Below are 27,627 nucleotides of genomic sequence, written 5' to 3'. Positions count from 1 at the left end.
CCACGCTAACATGTGAAGTCTGATCCACGTGGTCCATCCGATTGTTAAGGTTGAAATATGCTAGAACCTTAAAGATTAAGCCGATCTAACCATCAGGTGGACCGTACTGATCCAATGGTGATTGTTAAGGGAAATGGTGTTAAAAACTGTTTGAGCCCAAAGGAGTTTCAAATCAAATTGGTCTTTGGCCCTCTTCTCTAACCATCCTTTGGCAAGCCATTAATCGGTTGGGATCTGACCTGTATACTGCAAGTGGACCCTAGATTTAAGTTTAGAAAAATCTAAAAACTTTCATCAGTTCGTCAAACCAAAGTGAGTTCTTGAGTTTGTCACTCCAACCCACAAGATCATCAGTCTGATTGACAAACTGATTTTTACAAAAAGGGGGGGCGGGGGGAGACAGAGGGAACCAACAATCAGTCGGTCCGACCAACCGAGGGTAAAAGGGAGGAATTGATACCCATAAGTTTTTGTCGGTCAACAGGCAGTCTAACCGACAAAGGGAAAATTAAACTACTTATATTCAAATTTTAGGAATTTGATTAATCATATCGTTTACATTGTGGCTCATAATTAATTATAATTGAGGGTTTAGTTAAATATCAATGGAATAGTTAAGATTACTTTGATGGATCAAGTGAGTTTCATGTGAGATAGTGATGATTACAAATCCTATGTCAAGGGTTGGATCTAAAAGAATCCAATTTGATCATGTTGTGGACCTCAATCCTAATCTCGATCTAAAAGAAAGATTATTTATTTGCATATTATATTTTAGAAATTTTTTAAGTTCTTTTAATTCAATTATTCTAAAAATTAACCTCACCAAATCCTCAAGTGAGGGATCCCAACTTGTTTCCAATCCATTTGAATCAAAATATAGTATTTATTCGATACATGATAAATTTGGTTTAATACTTCTATTTTGATAATTATTTCGAGTATACTAAATTGGAGCTATTTATTTCTTGTTAACACTTGTTCACATGTATAAATGCTTGAAAAACTATGATACTTGTAATCTAGTTGTCATACCTGTATATGCTGACAAACTAGTTATAATTGTAATTCTATAAATAAATGGTGGAACCTAAACATCAAGCATGTATGGCATGTACATAGTCATTCTTAGGGGACTTCCCTGGATGAATTTTTGTTCTAGTTTCACTTCTAGATGCGGGTTTACCCTTGCCTACCTTTATGGTAGATGCTTCTCTAATGGAAGATGCGGGTTGAAGAATTTCCAACTCATGCAAGTAAATGTATTCCCTACCTAGTGTACACATGCATTTCATGCATTTAATAAGATTAACGGCTATTAAATATGCTTTATGTTTCTTTTACTTTTTTAAAAAATTTGGACGATCCTTAGTGGGAACTTTCACTGAGTCTGGCCAGGTCATCATTTTATTGATGAAATATAAACAGATGTAACTGAGGTTGAGCCATTAGCTCTAGAACATGAAGATGCAGCTGAGCCGATGAATGATCCATAGGAGACGTGTCCCTATCTTACTCAAGAAGAACTTACTACCCTGAATTGATTATCATTTTATTCATTTTGATTACTTGGAACATGATGTTTTATTGGTTTATTTGTTTTTTTTTAATGGTGGACATGAATTTGTAATTCCTTGAGTTGAATGTTGGATATTACATTTAAATAAGACCCCAAATGGGTAAGTCATTAGATGGTTTATAAATGAAAGGTATTTGATGGAACTTAGATTTGATATCATTTATACATAATTGATGTTTGTAATTATATATATTATTGGTTTAAGAACACTTAGTGTACGAGTTGCACTACGGAACATGGGACTGGAATGCGCGTTTAGTTTTTGAATTTCAGGTCGTGAATGTTGATTGATGTCTTAAATATGTAAATCAACAAGTCTATCGATAACAAGTTCGATGTCATCGAAGTCGAGTCGATACCATCGGAAAAATTCAGAATTTATTAAATTGGTTGCTAGACACTTTAGGTGCCCTGTTCAATGACATTGAAGGTATGCTCGATGCCATCGGTAAAATCTGAGATTTTCATATTTAGTCATTAGTTCAATGTTATTGAAGTGGATTCGATGCCATTGAAGTCCCATCGAACAATTGCACAGAGTAGAGTATTTGCAGGATTTGTTTCCGATTTCGATTGTGATTCTTCCTAAGGCTATATATAGGGGTGTAATCGAGATTACGATGTATCTCAAGGCTTTCTACTTCATTCCTAGGATTTTCAAGGCCTTGTAAGGGGAGATTCAAGGTTTGTTCGGATCAAGTATTCTCTATCTCTTGTAATTTCTGCTTTCATAGTTATAATTGTCGCTTTGTGCTATGGTTTTTTTCCGAAAGGATTTTCCCATGTTAAATTCAAAGTCTTTGTGCTTGTGATTGATTTTTTCTATTGGAATACTTGATTCATCTCTGTGTGCCCCCAAGAAGTGATATCAGAGCAAACGTTGGGGTGTAGGTTGAATCTGAAAGTAGAGTATCAATGACATTTAATCCTACGTTTGATGTTGAGAAGTACTCCAGAAAAAATAATTTTAAAATATGGAAGGTTAAGATGATTGGTCTATTAGTTTAGCAAAGATTGAATGAGGTCCTTAAAAAATGACCAGAATCTATGGTAGATGATAAGAAAGCGAGAACCTCCATCCAATTGTGCCTAAAGGATGAGGTCCTCCACAATGTAATGAGAGAGAAAACTACAACAAGTTTATGGGCAAAGTTAGAGGACATCTATGTAAAGAAATCTCTTGAAAATCACTTATACGTTAAGTTGCAGTTGTTCAATATAAAGATTTCAGAGGAAGGAGATGTTGATGCCCACATTAACAAATTTAATAAGATGGTTTGCAAATTTCTGGATGTGGAGGAAATGGTTAAGAATGAAGATCATACATGTATCTTGTTGAATTCTCTCTCGACTTTGTATCAGTCTTTCAAAGACACATTGTGCACTGGTAAAAATGTCTCTTAGTGTTGATACTATTATCTCAGCCCTTCAAAGAAAGGTGATGAGAAAGAAAAACGGTAACATATGGGTCTCTATTGATGCATTGTTTATGAGGGGGCGGAGTTCTAATCGAGACAGTGGGTATTCTTGTTCGAGATCCAAATCCAAGGGCAAAGGCAAGGGAAAGTTAAAGTACTGGAACTGTGGGTTGTCTAGGCATATGAAGAAGGATTGTACAAATCGTAAGGGAAAAAAATGCAGAGGCTTCTTCTAGGGAAGCCAACACTATCGAGTCTAATGAAGGTACGAGACACTTATATGATGATTATAGAGAGGAGTGGATTTTAGACACAGGAGCTTATATCACATACTCCTCATCGGAGTTGGTTCACCAGTTACTAAGATTGCGATGGTGGCCAGGTATTTATGGGCAATGACAATGCCTGTAATGTGGTGGGTCTTGGATCGGTGCGCATCAAGATATTTGATTGCATGGAGTGTACCTTGACCAAGACGAAACACATTCCTGACACAAGGAAGAGCTTGGTATCTCTTGGAGCACTCGAGGCGCTTGGGTGCAAATTCACTGGCTTTAATCATGTCCTTAAAGTTTGAAAATGGGCACTCATTATTATGAAGGCACAGAGGAGCGAAAACCATTAAAGGTTGATCGAGAGCACTTCATTAGGTGGAGATGCAGTGGTTATAGCAGATTTCATGTCTACACATATGTGGCATGCATGTCTGGGCCACATGAGCGAGCAGGGCATGAAGGTACTTTCTAATCGATGTTTAATTCCAGTTTTTTAAGTTTTTTATTTTAAATATATGCAAGCATTGTATATATCGTAAATGGGTAAGGTTATCTTTTAAGTTTGGTAACATATATGTAAGGGTGTTCTTGATTATGTGCATTCTGATGTATGGGGGTCGCCGTCCATGGTTTCCGCCAAAGGGTCATCTTGGTTTGTCACATTCATTGACAACTACTCTAGGAAAGTGTTGGTTTATTTCATAAAAAAATAAATCTGATGTTTTTACCAATTTCAAACAATGGAAAGTGATGGTGGAAAAGTAGTCAAGGCGAATGGCGAAAGTTCTAAGGACAGATAATGGTAGAGAATTTACTTTAGGTGAATTTAATCAATACTACAACGATGAAGGGATCGTGAGGCATAACATAGTACACCACACGCTAGAGCAGAACAGTGTGGCAGAGCGGATGAATAAGACTCTCTTGGAGAGGGCCTGATACATGCTTAGTAATGCTAGGTTGGGTAAGAAATTAGGCACTAAGGCCGTTAATGCGACTTGTTACTTAATGAATCAATCCCCCTTTATGGACATTTATTGCAAAATTTTAGAGAAAGTATGGAGTGGTCAAAAGGTAGAGTACTTAGGATTGCGTGTGTTTGGTTCTGAAGCTTACTCTCATATATCCTTAATTGAGAGAGAAAATGTAACAACCCGAGCTTTTAATACCCAAACCATAAAGATCTAGCAAGTGCGAACACACAACTTGGACACTTTTCCCATCTTTATAGAATCTGACCGCTACAACTTACCCTTATCCACAGACCAACCTACATGATTGGCTAAGGACAAGTGTAACTGTCAAGGTCATTATAAAACAAGTCACAAACAGGTAGGAGCATTGGCGGCCTAATTCAGAGAAATCTGACAGTCATAGTAGAGAAACCTAAGACTTAACACTAATATTGTAAAGCATAGCCCACCTAAGCGGTGGATCAAATTTACGTTAAAACCCTAAGGTCCTACTACATCAACAAACCAAATGGATGAAGCGGATTAACCAAGAATGTCCCAGTAAGTACCATACAGAGGGTACACTTGCACAAGTGGTGGTCATTTGCGGAGTATCAAGAACTAAAGCTGGTCAAATGTTGTTTGACCCGGCTAATTGCAAAGAGAAGGATTTCTCTTCTTTCCTTCCCACCTTCGACGTTTTGAACGAGAGGCCTCCATCTGGATCTTGGGCCACCATCACAAAGAGATGGGAAATCCGAACCAACCATCGACCACCACTTCAGATTCCGACCAAGGTAGGCCATCCACACAAAGAGATCGGACACGCATGTCATTTCCAATAGCCCCACAAAGTTGTACGGTCAAGTTCGCCAAAATGGGAAACCTCCGACTTTCGAGCATAGAAGATATGTCCACCCTCCAAAGAAGAGGTTCCAGATCTACCCTAGATAAAGAAAGAAGTTAAGGAGAAAACGGCACCCTGCCTTTCGGTCGGTTTTCACTCCACACCGCAAAGAGCGGAGGGTTCTCTTTCACAGAAGATCCGGCGACCTCGCACCAACCATCAATATGATGGGCCAGGACATGTCGAATGGCGATCTAAAATCGTCCGAAAGCTCTGTTTTGGGAGGAGGTGGGCCAGACTTAGATTTGCCATTGGAGTATGGTCCATCCGCCTTGAACGATCATTGGACGGCAATGATTGTTTTGGCCCCAAAACAGGGATAAAAACCGTTCTTTCTGGGCCATTCAAGCAAGAGACACTCTCTTGGTACATTAGTGGAAATAGATGGAAAGATCTAGGCTATGAATCCCAAACCCACTGAAGGATGAACTTGTGAAACTTCCCACAGGACTGCACAACCTAGCTCGACCGGACTCTCTCTTGCTGGACTGTGTTCAAAGGCCTATAAAGGCCTAGCATGTGGAGGAGGGAAGGAGCATCCCATAGTCTCTCTAGGAGAGAGAGAGAGAGAGAGAGAGAGAGAGAGAGAGAGAAACAAAGGGGAGGAAAATCGGGTGAAAGAGAGGAGAAGAAGAGGAGTTCAGGTGCCGAATTACACTGGACATCAGCAGCAACCCAAGTTGGTAGCAAGCTCCGATTAGCCACAGACAGGGAAGGAGAATGTATGAGAATCGGAGTGCAGGTGCCAACTCACTAAGTTGTTGCCATGCACGACCGATATAGGTTCTTTTTCCATCTTTCGTTCTTTCTCATCTTAATGTCCTCCCTCTTTCAAACCTCCTTTACCAAGGTGGTGGAGAATTCCACCGTGACAAAACAAGTCGACTCAGTGGTAGAGCACACCCGAATCTTTAAACAAAGACAATACATGGTATAACATAAACCTCAGATTCATTAATCTAGAATGTCTAACACTCACCTTAGTCAAATTTAAACCAGGTGAACCAGAATAAAGGCTGGTCCTAAATGATATATCTGAATGTTTAACCTTAGTGGACGACCAGACAACAAAGGTGAGGATCTTTCCTTTAAACTTTTCAAGTTAATTGGTTATACCTCTTTTCCCTGTTTTAGAATTTGTTTACTGTTTATCTTCTCCTTATGAATCGGCACTATAGAAATTCACATCATTTTATTATCCTGCACACAAGTACTATGTCAAGAATCCCACTCCTAGTGATCATCAAAATATTGTGGACGTAATGCGTTCGGGTAGCGGCACTCTTGGTCGGCAAGTAATTCTGTGGGTTAGTTAGCATGGTGCACAATTGATGTAAGTAAATCGTCATACATGTTACATCACTTTTTGGGATTGAATGTCGCAAATAATCGCTCCATGAATACATCATGTCACATAAATCCTCCAATCGCGTTGTTGTGTCACCTTAAGATGTTCGCATAAACCCACACTAGCATGGGACACGCTGGCGAATCTTCGTAGTGTGAGAATGCGGGGCGAGTCAGATGTATTAAACTACCTTCCACATTGTGACCATGATCGCTAAGTGTAATGAACCGCACATATTTTGCTAGGCATGCACACCATATAGAATCTTGTGCATATCGATACCCTTGTATATGTGGAATATGACAAGTATCGGTACCCTTTCGATATCCTTGTGAATTATTTTAATTGTTGTAAACTTTAAAGGAATTGCCATCACTATGAGTAGGGCGTTGACCCTCTCTAACCGTACAGATGATGCAAGTGACGTACAGATTGAAGACCGAGAGGAACACCTCTCTATGGAAGACTATACTGAATAAACAAGATAATAGTTTCATGACTTAGCTTTATTTACGTTTCCGCTGCAACTTGATTATGTAATAAGCTCTCATTTGAGAGAGTATTTAATGATTCATTGAACTTTTCCTTTTAAATGGAATAATAATAAATAGTAAATTTCCTTCTCATGAGCAACGTGTGAACGAGATTAATGCCAGAATTCCTAAGGCGAGCAAAGACTCGGGCCTTAGAATTTCAAGGCGTTACAAATAAGCTAGACGAAAGAGCTAAAAAGTATATCTTTGTTGGCTATGGTGGTATGAAGGGGTACAGGATATATGACCAGATCATACAAAAAATCATCATTAGTCGCGACGTCAAATTCGACAAAGGGTCCTTATTCTATAAGAATGAGCAAGAGGAATCAAAAAGTTTGATTGTGGGCGTTCAGGTTGACACAAGTAATACTCAAACTGAGACAGATATGCAGAAAGACGTTTAAGTGTTGAGGGTCAAATATTGCATATTAGACCCCAGTTAATACCTGATCTTACGAACATGATAACGTTTAATGTCCTATTTTAAAAATGGTGAATTTAGGAGCTTGGACTGAAAAAGGGTACTCAAGGCATGGATTTGATGCTCACAATTCACCAAGGCAAGGGATAGATCCTAGGAGACTAAAATCAAAGAATTTACACGCCAAAAATCTGAGAAAATCAAGTGATTGAAGTTAAAGGGGCTTAAAAGTCATCCTGAATGCAAGATCATGGGGTTTCCACCATCCACTTGGCTTGAAACTTTATATCTAGCCTGAGTACCCTAAATTAACCGTACACGTCGAAATTTAGTCCTTGGATCCCTGTGAAAGTAACCCAACGGACAGATCAACCCATAAATCATCGATTTAAGGCCCACCTGATCTCTGGATATGCCTTAATTTCGGTCTCAACCCCTTAAATTAAATAAGAAAAGGGATGGATAGAACAGATTCATCATGACCATCACAATGGACCCCACCTTGAGGGGTGTGTGCACAGTGCACAAGTTGAATCGCTGTGCACCGTGCAAGCAAAGACGGTCAAACTTCTTTGACCCGACCTCTCTCTCGCACGAGAGAGGAAACTCGCCTCTTACGCATGTGGTCCTGCTGGGATGTGTAATGGGCCACTGTGATTGTCCATTCGGACAACCTGAACTGTCCAAAGTGTTCAGCAGGTGGGGACGACCATACCCATGGTGACCTTTTGGTCCCATGCACGTATATAAATGCAGATCACCGTCAAACACAGGATGAAGGGTAGCATGATTTGATACAGTGGACCGCACTAAAACTCAACCAAAATCACTCTCCTTCTCGTGGCGATAAGTGAGGGGATAATACTTCTCGTGGAAGCGGGTCTCAAAGGCTGCCCATGTCCATACATATCCGACCGCAACAGTGCAAAGAATGATATCCCACTATAAGTTGGCCTCCTTCTCAAACATAAAGGTGACTAGCTCAACCTGCTCTGCCTCAGTGCAGTGCAGCTACTTTAGCATCTTAGAGATGTGGTCGAGCCAACACTCGGCCTCCTCGGGTTGGTGAGTACCCGTAAAAGTAGGAGGCCACAAACGCTAGAATCGCTCGAACTGGCCGCTAGCACCTGCATTACCAGCAGGGGTGCAAATGGAGTAGGCGAAGCCACACCCATGCTCTGAGCAAAGAATCCCCCAAGGGTGGCCAAGAGCTGTTGCTGCTGCTACTGGTGCTGCAGCTGCTACTGCTGCATCAATAACATCATCTGCTCCAGCCTATCAGTAGGAGGAGCAGCCTGAGGCATGTACGGCGTCGAAGTAAACACACGGTTCTGCTCTGGAACCGGTGGTACAATAGGTGTCGGCCCATTAGTGGGGCCAGTGGCCGGCTGAGAATCCAGTATAGTGTCATAAGTCAAGCCCAAACTAGGGTCCGTCTAACTATCGCTTAGAGGAGGAGCTCTGTCAATCGAGTCGCCAGGAGTGTGACGTGTCGTAGTCCGTGCGGCCTTAAGTGGCAATCCCTATATACAACATAGGGTGCAACACAACTCAGCTTTAGCATAATCACAACTCGACAACACAACATTCACACACAACTTAAAGAAACTTTATGCATTCCATTTACCAAAATTGTCACAATATATAAGATGCATTATTATATGAATCATGATAAAAAATGCATGTGAGCTAATTCAAACTAGCTTAAACACTAAAACATACGACTAACCCTGCCATAAGACTAAGCCTAACACAGCTATACATAGCAACAAGGAAAGAAACACACAAAGCAACAAAAAGGATAACTACGTGCAGGACTAGTCATTAGAATCTGGCGATGGTGGAGGTGCACTCTTGTCCTGTACGCAGCACAGGATGGACCTCAAGGTGTGAGTCACCTTCTTGAATTTCCATTTCATGAAGGCCTCGGTCTCTTCAACCTTGGTTCGGATCTACGCGATCTCCTGTCACAGGGCAACTTGGCCCTCTTCCAGTTGAGCCAAGCGGGCTTCCCTGGCAGCCCGATCACTGTTACGCTCTAGCGTAACAGCAGGAGGAGAGCCCTCCTCAGTGTCTTGGGCCTCCTCTTCCCCTCCTTCTTGCACTTCTTCTATCTCATCGCCTTCTTCGTCAGTCTCTTCCTCTTTACTCTCCGCCTCATCTTCACTCTCTTCACGTCGGGCACGACGCTGTCGTGGCCCAATCTTCATGTTGTGGAGAGTCGTGTCGTTGATGAAGTGGATCGGCACAGGGAGCTCTGCGCCAAGCCTGTAGGTGAATTCACGTGTAAGCTTGCATATGAGTCGGCCAAATGGGAGTGAAATTGTAAGACCCGTGTCCTAGTCCGTACCGTTCCATTGGCTTCCGCGGTCCTTCCGGTCGAATTTCGGTAACCTTCGCACCATATCCGATGTTTGGGCGCAATCTTAAGCCAGGTCCTGCACACCGACGTCGGCTCGATCCGAAACTTGTATCATAGCGACCGTGTTGTCACCGCGGTTCCAACGCCGTGACTCGCGCACCGAACCAATACCCAGGCTAGGAGATGTAAGCCAGCGTTTATTTAGAAGAAACGCCGCGCGTTGCGAATCTCGAGGGAATCTCTACGATATGTCCAATCAATCAATCAATCAATCAAGGTCAAGTACAAGTCAAGTCACACCTTACCCAAGTACAACAACCCATCCCTCTTTCTCCACAAAGTCAACTCTCTCTCTCTCTTCACCCATCCCTCTTTTACTCATTTTTCAAACCAACCCATGCTTCATTGATTACACCCATCACTCCATCACCTCATATCACTCCAATCCTCTCATTTTCTCTCTCATTTCTCAAAATCTCCCAAGCAACTCAAGCATCCCACGTCCAAGCTTCCTCCCTCCCAAACCACAAGTGTGGCCCACCTTCTCATCTTCCATCTACACCCTCTCATCTCTCATCCACACCATTCAAACCCTATCATCCACCATCCAAGGCATAGGCAAGGAGCATTTGAAGCCAAGGGATCAAAAAGGAGACCAACGAGGTAGGTGATTTGCCATTATTTTAAATTTTAGGGCCCACTTGTTAGTATGACCCATTTGGATGTATGTGATTTAATCAAGAGGGCCCATAGTGGCGGGGTTCCTCTATCTCACCGTATATCTCTCTCTATCTCTCTCTCTCTCTTTCTTTGTAATGGTGTGGATCCCACCAATATGTGTTATATCTACCCGTCCATCTACATCAGACTGTGTGGCCCATCCTATTGTAGGTGATGATCCACACTACCCACTGCTTGGATGGGCCCAATGCACTTTTTTTTATGTTATATTTTATATAATATATATATAATTTATAAAATACATTATGTATTATATATATATAATATAAGATATATTAAATGTATATGTTGGTGGGCCACGTCCACGTGGGACCCACCACGATAATGTATTTACGTGTGCCATCCAGCGTCCCTAGACGCTGGACGTTGGCAATCAGTGAAGTGTAAATGGGCGTGGGAGCATGCTAACAGGATAGCCAAAGAGGAGGGAGTGGTGGACCACTCATGCAGGCCCCACCTTGATGTTTTTATACAATCCAAGCCGCCCATCCTCTTCCTCAAATCATTTTAGGTGTTGAGCCGAAAGTTAAGATCAATCTGACAATCATACGGGCCATACCATAGGGAATAGTAGTGTATACCATTAAAACACACCTTGAAGCTTCTATTCGCCCAAAATGGGGCGCATATTAGACTCTTTTGGTCGGTCTTGGACCAAGGAATCCGATGGCTAGTGTGGATCTTGCTGATGCGGGCCCCGTCTATGAAAAACCACAGAAAAATGATGTTTTTCAAAAAAAAAAAACAACTCACAGCAGCGCTGCTGCTGTTACTACTAACAGTAGGCGCTGGCAGCGCCTGCGCTGGCCGCTGACGGACGGACAGGCTGGGGCTCACGGCCCCAGCTGTAGGCCCCACCTTGATGCGTTTCGACGATCAACACCATGCATTTGATGGGTCCCTTCGGAATAGGTGACCACCCCAAAGATCAGCCGTATACAGAACTCCGGTGGCCCACACCATTTAAAATCATGTGAAGGCATGCTGAAACATATAAAACTAGTTGGTGGGGCCTACTTGAGTTTTGGATGCTGCTGAAATTCGGTCTTGACCGTTAGTCCAGTGGGACACACATAATGGGTGGGCTGGATCTGTGGACCACTTCACGGTGGGCCCCAGATTGGGTGGCCTCATCAACCGTTTGAATGGTAATTAAACATTGCCGTGGGCCCTGGTCCGCGTTACCTTATAAACAGATTGGATGACAGATGAATATCACGGTGGGCCCATGGTCCACGTGACCCCTGTCCATTTGGGTGGCAACAAACATCACTGTGGGCCCTACCCTCCTATGGTCCACACGACCCTATCAACAGGTTGTATGGAAAGTAAACATCACAGTGGGCTCAAGTTGAGTGGAAAATAAACATTTCAATGGGCCCAGGTTGGGCTCCAGGTCTAAGTGACCTTGTTAATGGGATGGATGGAAAATAAACATTATGGTAGGCCCACTTGGGACCCACTTAAGTATGTAATCCACACCCTCCATTAGTGTGGGCCCCACCATGATGCATGTGTTTCATCCAAACCATCCAATTATTTGGAAAATATTTTAATGCCATGTGATAAGGCCCATCTTGGTATGTTTGTGGGCCATCCGTTGAGGCCCACCTTGATACATACATGGCCCACCTTGATTATATAAGGCCCATATTATGAGGCCCATTGTGATGTATGCAAAGCCTATATGACTAGGCCCATGTTGATGCATTTGTGGCCGTCATTGAGGCCCACCTTGATATGTATATACGAGACCCATGTATGAGGCTCATTTGATGTACTGGAGGCCCATGGGTCAAGGCCCAATAGGACATACATAAGGCCCAATGTAGTGTAATTCCACCATGGTATATGTATTGATTTTGTAGTGGGCTACGCCTTGGGAGCAATGATGGTTTGACGTCCACATTAAATGGATAATGTTGGTTAAATGTCCGCATTACAACTCTCTCTAAGGCCCATCGATAGGCCCATACTTATAGTAAGTAGGCCGTCTAGGCCCATCTCTGGTATACACAGAGCTCATCTCTTTATACATGATTAGTATAGATCCACGATTCATGATCATCCGCATCATATGTATGCCTGATGTGAGGAGTGACCGATCATAGCATATGCCTTCGAGCGGACTGTTTATGGGCTCCCTGATAGGTGGAGTTACCCCATATATATGCATGGTACATGCAGGATTGTTGCATGACTGATAGTGTGACTCATGCACTTGCATTTGTGTAATTGTAGTTACGTTACTGTATGCCCTAGTGACATCAGGGCCATAGCCTCCACAGACACATCGTGGATGGCAGGATTGGATACCGAAAATATTTGGTTCTAGCATACGGGCGTCATAGATGTCCCTGGGTGAAAATTCCTAAACTCGATGGTACCAGAGGATGACTCCAACGTCGAGACCGAGTGGATATATGAGCGCATGAGGGCCGAATACTAGGAGGCCGCGTCTCCCACTGTGTCGTGGTCAGTTGGAAAGGAGTGTGGCCTTACTCGCCCGAGGGTAGGGGCAATACTAGGATGAGTTTGACCAACTCGCGAATGGGTCCGCTATCGACGTGCCGGATAGGTATTGGCAGACTATTGGCCAGGCGAATAGTGAGGTTTCTTACGCTCACTTGGACTGTGTGGCTAGGAGAGCGACAGTGCCAATTGGAGTGTATTGAACCCCGGTGATTATCCAGAATGAGAACTGTACTGTTATATGATGAGGATTAGCATGCTTGAGTTGCATCTCGCATCACATGGCCGTGTTATGGCCGATGACATTCATATCTTGCACCATATAGCCTTGGTACGGCTGATTGCATTCATGTACTCATCACCATGATTCAGCATTACTCTGACCTTGCGTTCTAAGCACGCTTATATTATGCACACACTTACACCACCCTCTAAGCTTTCTATAAGCTTATGCACGATTGATGCGTGCAAGTGATGCCAGGACGCAGTCACAGCCATAGTCTCGCCGTAGTTAGAGCGTGCAGCCGAGCTTCTAGAGTTTTGTTTCTTTCGTTGCAGTGTATTTTTCCTTTCAGACGCATTGTACTCAAAAGTTTTTTATCATAGTGGATTTTGTGTTGGTGTTCTTGTGGTTATTATTCGTGGGTTATGCTTTTTGTTATGCTCATTATGATTCAGACTAATGATTATAAATCCTCCTTGTAGTATCCCAAGATCGGAATCTGATGAATGGGTGCCGGGATCCGAGAATGGGGTTCTACGGAGGCTGTCGGCGCCGGATTCAGCGATCGAGAATTCTGTGAGCTCAGTTTCTGAGTTCGGGGCGTGACAGAAATGGCCTTCCTAGTAAAGCGCACAGTCTGCACTATTTGTAGCAACACATACGTAGGCACGCACAGCTTCTCTCTTTGCCCAGCTTACTATAAAAAATCTACCATCAGGCGTGTACACTCGCTGCCATTGCTCCACCTGGGATACACATTGTACATGAAGATGTGATGGAGCAAGCAGAAGTCGTCAGTCATTTTGGACGCTAAGAGGCTATTGTTTGGATTCTAGTGGACCAGGTGGCCACAAAGGAATCGCGTGCGGTGGTCCCTTTCCCGTGCACTTGAAAGATCCTTCTCACTAGCATGGACCTCGCCACGCGGCATTCCCATGACTCGGGCTATCAAGGCAACATTGACTATGAGTTCTAGCCTTCCCAAAGGAAATTTAAACTATAAAGCTCCAGTGTCAGCTCCCAGATATGCGCGTAGAAGGCTCAGACAGTGTTCGCATTCACACGAGACTTGCCCTCAAACACGGGACCCCACCCGGCCTCGACCAGGCGGTCCATCAACAGATATTCTCCAAAGAGCTTCTCGTCCACATGCACTTCAAAAAGAATCCTACGGCCCTTAAACCTTCCATGAGACAGCTCCGCCAATAAAGCCCTTTCAATGGGAGCCTGGTGATTGAGATCCCGCTTGGTCCTTATCTCTCGATCGACGCTCATATCTGCGGCGGCGCTTCTCGGTCTCCTTGAACGAGTAGGGCGACTAGGCCTGACTTCATCCATGGGAGCTCTCTTCTTCCTCATGAGGGAAAGAAGTGTGGGGAGTGAAAATATGGCCACCACAAGTTCAAAGAGAGTCATTTTAGTGAGATAACAATGGGGAATAAGATGGGTTGTTGGATTTTAAAATTTTTGAGGCACAAAGTAGTGTTTGTGTACTCAAAATGAGAGGAAACGAAGGAAGTAGGAGAGGGGTTTTAATACAAATGGTGGAGGGGTGTAAAAAGTGAAGGAAGAAGAGAAAATATGGGAATTGAGGGAAGATTTGAGAGGGAAAATGGAGTTTTTAGAGGAAAAGAAAAACTTAGAGGAGTAAAAGAGGGGAGAAGGGAGCAAATGGGAGTAAAATAGGGGTCCCCACGTGATTTCGTGGGCCCCACAACATCTCACCAACGTTGGCCTGACCGGCCCGACCGGCCCAACCTGCTCGACAGGCCCAGTGCGCCCGACCGGCGAGGGCTTGCTGTTCGAACAATGCCATCACCGGTCCCTAGACTGACCGGTAATGGCTCGCCCCCTGGACGATGTCATCCCCCCCCCCCCACCCCCCCAGGATGCCAGAAACATGCAAGGTCTACTCTGGGCCCCCCCAATTTGTACAATTTTGGCCCCAGAGTCCGTTCAAGTCATTTCGGGTCCTATCTCAAGCACATTCATGTTTTCCGGGTCATTTAAGGTTGGAATGGGTTAAATCTTTATCTAAACCCATCGATTGATGGTCTAAAAGTGATATGGGGTCATTCTACGTAATCATTGAGGCCTACAATCCAATTTTGGCGGTCGATTTTGGTAAATTTCATCGATTGGCGAAACTGGGAATCCTATGCCTGTTCCTACGTTTTGCCACTCCCTCCTAAGTCAAATTACATCAGTGTGCATTGTGTGGCCATAACCCAAGTCCAATTTAATCCAAATCATGCTTTGATACCAACTTGTAATGCCCTGAAAATCGAAGGTCGAGCATAGGCCCAAATCCCAAGTTCCAACACATCACTTATGCAACATAGATAATGATGATTAAATGTTATCCGTATTGGTGTATTAAACATGAATAAGATTATACCAAAACAGCATATCATACTCCAAAGACAAGTGAGTTTTGCAAGCGGAAGACCGTAATACATGTATAAGATATATGAACTGTAGTAAGTCTCCGAAGTGTGATCACGTTACCAGGTTAAATATATACATGTATGCTCTCAAAATGTACAAAATGAATATACATGTGTGCTCAAAAATATAGAATAATAGTAAGGGCATCTAGTCAGTGTCCCTGTAGCCCTGGCGATTAGGACACGGCTCACATGAACCCGCCCAATAACTGTATGTAGGAGAATGCTTCCTCGTCATCCTCAAAGTCTGGCTCCGTCTCGTAGGCATCGCCACCACCTATAGCTAAGACAGAGTCTGGTTAGTGTGCACAACACCATCCCAGAACGTGGGAGTGAGTGATCAACTCAGTGGAGCTATAAAGCAAAGGTTAACATGTTATCAATTCAGTCAAGCAGTAATGATAAAGCAATACAATAAGCATTCCTAAGTACTCTGGTTAATGCAAGAATGTTATGTATTAATGATGTATGCCCTCGCCTGCACTCCCTCTGTGAACTTCATCTCACGGTCGCGGCATGCATCCTTTCCACAGTACTCAACTCCAACGCCAAAGGCACTTGCAATGCGATGCATGAACATGATTACCGAGTTCTTATTAGACCTTTTCATATAGCAAGATTAGGAAGCTAAGGTACCTCCTTTATATCACTTCCCAAACAATGATCCATTCTAGGGACGTCAGTCCTAGTAAATCTCACACAAAGTTGCGGTTCTAGGTCACTACAAAGGGCTCATCACCTTATCAGTGTAGGCCTACTTTATACTCTAGTTGCTACGGAAAGGCTCGTCGCCTCAACGCAGTCTCAGAGTATGCTCGAGGTCACTACAAAGGGCTCGTCACCTGATCAGTGTAGGCCGACAGCTCGAATACAGTGTCTCATACCACCATATTCGGCTCACAAGGCGATGTTGCTCACTGGTCACTACAGGGAAGCACGTCACCCTAGCGTAGGCCGACAGCTTGACCACGGTGTCCCATACCACCATGTCCGGCTCATGAGTCTTAGCGGATCGAGATACCAAAGTTAATAGGGTTTCCACTGGCAAGTTTGGTACCTTAGGTTCAAGCAGTAGCGTCCATACATGGTGAACATATAACGGGTCAATCGGGTTACTTGACGAGCTCGACTAGTACGAGCATACGTCGAGCCGATCGACATGGGGTGTGTAAGTACTCCGTGTGGCCTAACCACTGTCGACAACCCAAGTACGACTCGAATTCATCGAACACGTCCGGTGTGGCGAAACAACCTCAACCACCAATCTAGGACCTGTTACCGATTGCCTGGACTATACCATAGTCCCAAACACACTCCAAAACAATTTATTTCGCATGTGATAGTCAAGAATAGCATGTGATAATCAATCCACATAGAGATCTTATTTGAACATTTTAACAAACACGTAGTGTACATGTCAATATACATAGGCATTTCATCACAAATCACATAATAGCAAGGTAGGTTACATAAGGAAACCATTAGTATAGATAAGGGGGTTGAGAATCATGTCTCAACGCCCTTATATCATACCTTTAAACAAGCATTTACTCATTTAGACATTTTTTTTCAAGCACGTAGACTACACACATTACATACATGTAATGACTTAGTTAAAACACATGTTATAGGAAATCCTTTCACAAGGAGATGTCACACATACAACGATCATGCATTTACAATCAATAATCATGGCAAGCACGAATCATAAATCCATATTCATTCAAGCATATCAACAAACACATGGATTTCACTATATTCAACATAGTTCATAAATGTGTGTAAAGTGCGGTAAACATCGCATCTAAGCATGTGGTGTCATTCAAGTCAGTCATAAATCATTAACTGACATTGAAAGCCTTGAAAACCATAACCTAAACATTTGTAGTCCACACCTTTCGTCAGTAGACTCGTAACGAACTCAGTTTAAAAGCTAAGTCTTTGTCTACGGCACCACAACAACCTATAACATGAAATAGGTTAGCTATTTCATCACTTACACTATTAGAAACCCTAAAAAAGATTAAGGTTAGGTTTACTTACCTAAGAACGGAATCGGAATCACCGGAATAGCGATACAGGAATGGTGGTTAAGCACGTGGAGCGGCGGGATTGAATCCCAAGAAGAAACACCGACTCTCTCTCTCACTTTCTCTCTCTTTCCTTCTCTTTTCTCTCTTCTCTCTCTTAGGGTTTTCCAAATTCGTATGAAATGAGAGAGAGAGGGTTTAAGATCCTTATATAGGCCCAGGATTGATGGAAATGGCCCCAAGGCCAAGGTATACTTAGGTTACAGCCAAATAGGATCTGTTTCGAACCAACGGAGCACTTCTGGAGGCTCCTTTTCTGCATGCGGCCGGACTTAAGCTCCTTGATATTGGATCTAGGTCGAGTTAAATTTTTAGTCCGATCGGATTTACAAATCGATCGTGGCGGACCAGTTTCAGTTCAACGGTCACGAATACTCGATCAGGGCCACAAGTGTACTGACATGTGTTGAAAATTTTTCCTAATCAGAGGGTATAATTAGGCAGATTCCGACGGTCTGAATCCTTAGATTTGGCCTGCAAGTGAACAACTCAATTCACTTAAGTTTCAGTTCACTTTCTAAAGGTATTTGCATTTCTCACACACTTCGCTCCGGGCTCAAGTTGTGCGTCTTTGGGTATCGTTAGGACTTAATTTCCAAGGTGGTTGTCAAGTCCAGGAATGCGGTCCTAACCATATGGTTGGCAGTAATCGGACTTTTGACGCGCAGTCCAGGTCCGATACGGAGTCTTAAGGTGCTCCTGAGAGCAACCGGGTTTAGAGATTGATCCTAGATTCATGGTAATACAGCGCCAATGATTCTGCACATCTTGAGTCTTGCAGATCATATATAAAGTGGGTAGTACTAATTTTACAAGTACTCTAGCGTAGCACTAGCTAATTCTCGTCTAACTTCTAAAGGATTTGGTCCTGAGTGATTTCTGCCTGAGGTGATACTTAGGTCTTTGTACAGATTTTTTCGAGACACTACAAGTTGACTATCCATCGCAGGAGTAGACACCACTCGAGATCCCTCAGAGTTAATTGTGGTTATGGCCGCAAATCAACTAGCCAATCAACTAAGATGACTACCTCAACTAAGGGTTGAGGAAGTCCAGGATGAGAATGATGTGTATCAGGCACCCCCGCCTCATACTTTACGAGATTATTTACAACCGGTGACGGTGAGCACGACCTCATGTATACTCCTTCCTAAATTTCATGTGCTTAAGTCAGAAAATCCATACTTACACCTGAAAGAGTTTGATGAGATAATAGCCAGTTTATACTTTCCTAACGTGTCTGATGACACGATCAGGCTAAAAGTCTTTCCCTTTTCTTTGAAAGAAAAAGCTAAAACATGGTTACATTCACTACGTTCTCGATCTATTGGCAGATGGAATGACATGACACCCTTAGAAAGTCAATCATGAACTTCGCCTAAAGGAAAGATGAAAAATTCTTCCAATGTTGGGAGCAGTTCAAGGATCTTGTCAGTCCATGCCCACAGCACGGTTTTGAGACATGGCGCATCACGAACTTTTTCTATGATGGACCGACATCCCCCATGTGTCAATTAGTCGAGATGATGTGTAATAGGGAGTTTATGAATAAAGGTGTCAATAAGGTGTGGGACTACTTTGATAAGCTTGCTAAAAGCACACAATCATGGGACATCTCTCCTAAGCCAAGCACCATGTATAAGCCGACTCAATCAAAGGAGAGGGGTGGAATTTATCTCCTGCAAGAGGATGATGATATCAGTGCTAAAGTGGCTAATCTTATAAGGAAACTTGAGGCCATGGAATTAAATAAGGATAAGGCTAAGGAAACTGTTTGTGGTATTTGTGTTTGCAACATTCACACAACTGAAAATTGTCCAACAATACCTGCCTTTCAAGAGGTGTTGAATGAGCAATCCAATGCTGTGAACAATTACCAAAAACCTTTCAATAGACCTACCTCTAACACATTCAATCCTAGTTGGAGAAATCATCCAAACTTCAATTAGAGGAATGGAAAAACTACTACCCCTTAAGGTTTCTTTAATCAAATTCCACATCAAGAGAAACCTCAAGAGGACTCGATTCTAAAATATTTTCAAAAGCAAGGCTTTTCAATCAGGGTATGCTACAAGCCTTTTAAGACCTTACAAAAGCTATACAAGGACTTAAGGCTGATAGTGCGATTGGGAATAAGGGGAGCCTCCCAGCTCAACCTCTTCCTAATCCAAAACCGCAATATGAAGTTAGCGACCCAAGCTCTTTAAATCAGATGAAGCACGTTAAATCTATCACAACTCTTAGGAGTGGGAAACCATTGATAAAACCATTCCGGTTATGGATGAAAAGCCTAAGGAACCGAAAGAGGACAAAGATGATGGATCTATCTATGCCCCACAAGAATTAGAACCAGAACCTCAAGGGAAGCTGGTTACTCCATTTCCCCGACGGTTGGTTGCACCAAAACCTCTCTCTAACTCTCAGGACATTCTATAAAGGTGTTGAAATAAGTGAAGGTCAATCTTCCTCTACTTGATGTCGTAAAACAAATACCTTCATATGCCAAATTCCTGAAAGACTTGTGTACGACCAAAAGATGGCAAAATATTCAAAAGAAAATCTTCTTAACTGAGAAAGTGAATGCCATCATAAAGCAAAATGTGCCACAAAAATTCAAAGATCCTGATAGCCCAACCATTGCTTGTGTAATTGGGAATTAACGCATTGAGCACGCACTTCTTGATTTAGGAGCGAGTGTAAATCTGATTCCCTACTCGGTGTAGAAATAGTTAGGTTTGGGTGAATTAAAACTCACCCTAACCACATTATAACTTGCTGATCATTTTGTTCTTGTACCGAGAAGGATAATTGAGGATATGTTGGTCCAGGTTGACAGATTCTACTACCTCGTAGATTTTATCATCCTGGATACTGAACCCATCAGTAACATGAGCACTCAGATTCCTATCATTCTTAGTCGCTCATTCCTTGCCACTTCAAATGCAATCATTAATTATAGGAATGGTGTCATGAGTATGTCCTTTGGGAATATGACATTGGAGTTAAACATCTTTTTCAACACGGGCAGATGGTTAGAGGATGATGACGATTTCCATGACATTAACATGATTGAATCTTTTGTGGAAGATAAAATGCCTCTGACCTTATCCTCTGACCCTTTAGAGACGTTCTTGGCCCACTCCTATGATTTTGATGATGACATGATTAGGGAGATGGTTGCCATGCTCGATACTGCGCCGGTACTTGAAGTTAACCGATGGAGGCCACAATTTAAAGAATTGCCCCAAACTAAAGAAGTGTCTCTGCCGTCTAACCTCAGGGCACCAAAGCTTGACCTAAAACCTTTACCCTCTGAGTTGAAATATGTTTATTTAGGTCAAGATGAGACATACCTGGTGGTAATCTCTTCCCACCTAGAGAAAGAACAGGAGAGTATGCTCATATCTACTCTTATTGAGTATAAGGGAGCCCTTAGATGGACGATTGCAGACCTCAAGGGAATTGACCCTTTGATTTGTACTCACCACATTTATCTTGAGGATAGTGCAAAGACTTCTCGGCAATCACAACGTAAACTAAATCCAAACATAAAAGAAGTGGTTAAGGCCGAGGTTCTTAAACTACTGGATGTAGGTATCATATACCCTATATCTGATAATCAATGGGTGAGTCCAACTTCGGTGGTTCCTAAGAAGTCCGAAATCACCGTCGTAGCCAATGCCAATAATGAACTCGTGCCAACTAGAGTTACTACTAGTTAGAGAATGTGCATTGACTACAGGAAGTTGAATACCGTCACAAGGACCACTTTTCTTTGCTCTTCATTGATAAGATCTTGGAAAGGCTATTTGGTCATTCCTATTACTATTTTCTTGATGGGTACTCAAGCTATAATCAGATAGAGATAGCCCCTGAAGATCAGGAAAAGACTACATTTATATGTTCTTATGGCACCTTTGCTTATCGAATGATGTCATTCGAACTATGTAATGCCCCTGTCACTTTTCGGCGATGCATGATGAGTATTTTTTCTAATATAGTAGGGCAATATCTAGAGGTCTTCATGGATGATTTCTCTGTCTTCGGTCCATCTTTCAACGAGTGCTTAAAGAGTCTTAAATGTGTGCTAAAAATATGTTAAGAAATAAATTTGTTACTCAATTGGGAGAAGTGTCATTTCATGGTTCGTAAGAAAATTATCTTTGGACATATCATCTCATCCAAAGGAAACGAGGTAAATAAGGCAAAAATTGATCTTATCTTTAACCTACTTCCACATAAGAACATACGAGACATGCGATCCTTTTTAGGACAGGTCGGGTTTTATAGAAGATTCATAAAGTACTTTAGTGTTCTCTCTCGTCCTTTATATAATCTACTTCAAAAGGATGCACCATACGAGTAAACTGAGCAATGTCAGGAAGCTTTCACGAAGTTTAAGGGCATGTTAACTACCCCACCTATCATGCAGTCACCCGACTGGAGCCTTCCGTTTGAACTTATGTGCGACGCATCTAACTATGCTCTTGGGGCAGTTTTAGGCCAGGGAAAAGAAAAGAAGCCCTATGTTATCCATTACGCAAGTAGAACTCTAAATCCTACCCAAGTGAACTACTCGACTACGGAAAAGGAACTCTTGGCCGTAGTATTCGCCTTTGACAAATTTAGGTCCTACTTGATCAGATCCAAGATCATCGTTTACACAGATCATGCGGTGCTCAAGTATCTTCTTTCTAAGAACGATGCTAAGCCCCGCTTGATAAGATGGATCCTCATACTCCAAGAATTTGATTTAGAAATAAATGATAAAAAGGGAGTAGAGAATGCAGTGGCTGACCATCTTTCCCACATTAATTCCTCTGATTCCCTTGAGACGACACATATTAATGATATGTTCCCTGAAGAACAATTGTTCAAAGTCTCTCATTCACCTTGGTTCGCTGATATTGCCAATTATCTTGCCACAGGTTTCACACCGACACATTAGACTGCACAAGATAAGAAGAAATTTTTTACCGAGGTGCGTAAATTCTTCTGGGACGATCCGTATTTGTTTAAATATTGCTCAGACCAAATCTTAAGGAGATGTGTGCCAGATGGTGAGCATCAGAGTGTCATCTCCTTCTATCACTCACAGGCCTGTGGTGGTCACTATTCTGCTAAAAAGACCACAGCTAAGATTCTATAGTATGGCTTTTACTGGCCCACTATGTTTAAGGACACTCGTGAGTTTTGCAAAGCTTGTGAGCGTTGTCAGAAATTGGGAGCATCGTCCCATCGAAATATGATGCCCTTCAACCTCATCCTTATCATAGAGGCATTTGACTGTTGAGGCATCAATTTCATAGGACCATTCCCCAATCCTTTAAAAATCTATACATTTTACTCATCGTAGACTATGTCGTTAAATGGGTCAAAGTGATCCCGTGCTGGAACAATGACCATCGAACGGTCATTAAATTCTTAAAAGAAAACATCCTTTCTCGGTCTAAAACGCCTTGAGCCATCATTTGTGATGGGCGCTCACATTTTTGTAATAGACCATTTGAGAATTTAATGAAGAAATATGGTATTTCTCATAAGTTGAGTACTTCATACCACGCACAAACAAGTGGACAAGCTGAGATATCCAATAGAAAAATTAAACACATTTTAGAGAAAACGATTAACCCTGACCATAAGGATTGGTCAATCCGATTGACCAATGCCTTATGAGCCTACCGTACTACATTTAAAACCCCTATTGGAATATCTCCTTTTAGACTTGTATATAGGAAGGCCTGCCACTTGCCTATAGAGTTAGAACATAGATCCTACTAGGTAATCAAAAATCTGAATTTTAATCTGGACAATGCTGGCTCGTTATGCAAACTTCAGTTAAATGAACTTGAAGAAATCCGGAACAATACGTACGAGAACTCGAGAATTTACAAGGACGGGATGAAGGCGTTTCATGACCAACACATTCTGCGGAAATCATTCACGCTAGGTCAGAAAGTCCTTTTGTATAATTCTCGGTTACATCTCTTTCCGTGTAAGCTTCTATCTCGTTGGACCAGCCCTTTCACCGTTATCACTGTTTATCCTCATGGGGCCATCGAGATTCAGAATCCAAATAATAGAAGTGAGTTTAAAGTGAATGGACATCGATTAAAGCCATTTGTCAAGAAATTTGATTCAGAGGACATGTTCATACCTCTGACGGATCATGTGTACCAGGATTGATCTCCTAGTTTGACGGAGGTATAGGTAAGTTTACTGCTTTCATAGGACTAGGGTAGTTTGCTTTTTGTCGTTCTAGGATAGTCAACTTTATGCCGTTAGCATAGTTTGCTTTCCATTTATTATAGGATAGTTTACTTTTGTTGTTTTAACTCTTGTGTTGACCCACCTTCACGCTAAGATATCTTTGGAAAAAGCCTCTTAACTCCTTCATCAGGTACTATCCTTCCATCACTTCTCCTTCAATTTCGTTGTCTCACGTGCATTGCATGCGTATATCTTTTACATTGAGGACAATACATATTTTAGGTTGGGGATGGGAGATTAGGTTACCTAATCAATGTTTTCTCAGTCTTGAGCAAAATTTTTGAAAATTTTTGAAATTTTTTCTAGAAATTCTTGTGAATTCGAAGTGATTTTGAAGGTCATCTTTGATTTAGAATTATAAGATACGTAATGTCAGTAATTTACGACTCTTGGATTTAATTATCTGTTAGATTTCACAGTTAAGTTCGAATTAGTAATCTATGATTAAAAGTCTTATGCATTGATTGAGTCATGATTTCACATGTCACATCTAGCTTACACATGAAGGTTTTAGTTCAATATTGAATTATTAACCTAGTAAGCATGGGAGGAACCAACCTGGGGAAGTTGTCCATCATGTTCATTGAAAAAAACAAGAGAATACCCAACTAAAAAACAATTGTCATCAAAAACGGTTACCTGTTAAAGATCTTTAAAAAGGTTGACATAGCGTGAAGCCATTGATGGAAAAATCAAAAGCTGGAAGAATAAAAAGGTTGAACTGTAAGGCAAGTTTCGGTTTAGGTTTGGTTATCCGAAATGTTCTTTTTTGGTTATCAATGTTATCATGAAAATTGACGATTGGACCTTTAGTTGTGATAAGTCAAGGTTACTGTTCACACCCCCAAGTATAGGATTGTGATGTAGTAATAAACTTGGTAAGACTGAGGTTGAATCCACAGGGAACGAACCTTATACGTAATCTGAAAGTAACTTGAACTAGAACTAGAAGAATATGTAATCTAAACCAGGAAAAATTAAGGGAATAATTGTGAATTTAATTAACTAAAACTTGTAAAATTCAAAGGTGGGAAACTAGGGTGCCAAGGATCCACTTGTAGCAATCAGGGAGATCTATGCTTTATTCAAGAACACATCTGGACTCAGAGTCCTATCTGCATCCAGATGGAAAACATAATATTAAAATCAACTATGAACTTCCATTGATCTAGTTTTCAAGAGAGGAGAGGAATGAGAATTAGACTTGATTCCATCATAAGACCATGCCCAGGAGACAAAGTAAACAATAGAATCTAACCAATCCACATCCAATCTGAGAGAGTTATGACATAGGGAAGGATTCCATCATCCATCCATGTCCATGAGACAATGGTGAAAAACAGGGTTCATATGATCATAACCTTCATACATTCATGGAAAATACCAGAAGATATCACAGATCCATTGTAATTTAAGTAATAACAAACTATTAAAAACTAAAGGCACTCCATACAAATAAATAAGAATCAGATAAAGTTAATAAATCAAAATTAAATCAAAAGGTATAAAGGAAAGTCTCCCATCTTACTATAAGCTTCACCTCTTAGCCCTAGCTAAGAGGCTTAGCCCATCATAGACATGATGAGGCCAAAAATCATAATGATATTAAAGGAAAAAGAAAAGGAAACAATTAAGAGGGAAGAAGGAAGAAAAACTTCTCCACACTAGCCGGCCTTTTCTCGTTCTCTCTCTTCTTGCTCTTCTTTCCTCCACTCCACGTGTGCCAAGATGAGATTTCTCTCTCTCTTTCTCCTCCTTTTATAACGGATAAGGTGGGCTGATGTGCATGGTGGAGTCGGTTGGCTGTGTCAGTCGGTGAATGCATAAGCTTTCCGCACTCTTTTCCCCGGCGTTACGCAGCAACGTAAACTATGTTGCGTTCGGCCTGAGTTTTGGGACGGTGAACGGACTGTCCTTGGACTCCAACTTCATAGTTGGGATCGTGGCCCCCTTTTGGATCTTCTGACTGGTCTAGATCGTGCATCTGGTTGAAGATGTGCTCACACAATGGCCCACGGAGGTCGGTTTCCACAGACACAGGGCCTACGCATGCTTCTTACGCTGTGACGATTGGTGGGTCCATTGGATTACCCTTGGAAATTCAGAAAGATGGAAGGTTTCTAGATCAAATTCGGTGTGGCCTACAGGATTTCTCATTGCACTGTTGATCTTCCGTTTGGACGGTTGAAAATCGATCTCCGTTATCTTCTATAATTCCGTCACCTAGGTCTGATCAATTGGATTGTGGAATTCTAATGGATAGTCCGGATCGAACCTTTGACTCAAGATGGTGGCCCACAAGGATCGCACGCGAGTCTCTATTTCCATTTGTGCAGCGGGAAGAAGATTTCCAAATCCTTTTCAAATTCATCGGTCAACAACCCTATTGACCAGTTTGGCTGGTTCAATGCACAGCGCATTCACGTGTGCTGCATGCGAACACGACCTAAGGTGGGGTCCTCTGTGATGTTCATGAGACATCCACTCCATCCATTCGCTTTTCCACCTACTTTGAAGGGTTGAGACCAAATTTGAAGCATATCCAGATATCAGGCGGGCCCCAAATCAGCGTTTTATGGGCTGATCTGTCCTTCAGGAAACTTCCACAAGGATCCAATGGCTGAAATTCGATATGTATGGTTAATTTATGGTCCTCAGGCCAGATATAAAGTTTTGAGCCGAACGGATGGTAGGAACCCTATGATCTTGCATTCTAGACGACATTTAGGCCACTTAAACTTCAGTTTCTCAATTTTCTCGAATCTCTGGGGTGTAAATCCTTCGATCTTGGTCCTCTAGGGTCCGTCCCTTGCCTTTGTGATTTATGAGCGTTAAATTCATACTTTTAGTACCTTTTTTCAGTCCAAACTCCTAAATTCACCTTGCAACACAAACACAACTAAAATAGCTCGTTAAACAGTATTATGTACGTAAAGTCAGGCAATAACTGGGATCTAATATATAATATTTGATCCTTAACAGTTACACTATACACCCATGGAACTCAATGTTTAATACCTTGAACTTGACTATGAAGTTTACCGTGCGCTTGAGTTTAGGACAAAGTAATGCCCAACATTCATGAATCTTAGAATTCTATTAACTGGATTATTTTTTAAAAATCACTTAGGTTTATAGAAATTGTCCCGTAATTCTTAAAATATTTTTTGCATACTTTGCTTGGGACTAGCAAAATGCTGGTTGGGGATCGTGTTGAGGGTTAAATATTGCATATTAGACCTCAATTAATACCTGGATTTATAAACATAATAATGTTTAACGTCCTATTTTAATCACATTTTTGTTGCAAGGTGAATTTAAGAGCTTGGACTGAAAAATGGTACTAAAGGCATGGATTTGATGCTCACAATTCACCAAGGCAAAGGACGGATCCTAGGAGATCGAGATCGAAGAATTTATATGCCAAAGATCTGAGAAAATTAAGTGATTGAAGTTAAAGGGGACTGAAAGTCATCCTGAATGCAAGATCACAGGGTTCCTACCATCCGCTTGGCTTGAAACTTTATATCTAGCCTGAGAACCCTAAATTAACTGTACATGTCAAAATTCAGCCATTGGATCCTT

The 27,627-nt window shown here is 41.9% G+C and overlaps 1 pseudogene; it reads left to right on the top strand.

Moving 5' to 3' along the window:
• The window catches only part of LOC131249724 (uncharacterized), a 90,524-nt pseudogene that overhangs the window by 48,164 nt on the left and 14,733 nt on the right, over positions 1–27,627 (top strand).

Source organism: Magnolia sinica, chromosome 6 (genome assembly GCF_029962835.1).
Source record: "Magnolia sinica isolate HGM2019 chromosome 6, MsV1, whole genome shotgun sequence".
NCBI lineage: Eukaryota > Viridiplantae > Streptophyta > Magnoliopsida > Magnoliales > Magnoliaceae > Magnolia > Magnolia sinica.
This window is presented reverse-complemented; position numbering and strand designations above follow the sequence as displayed.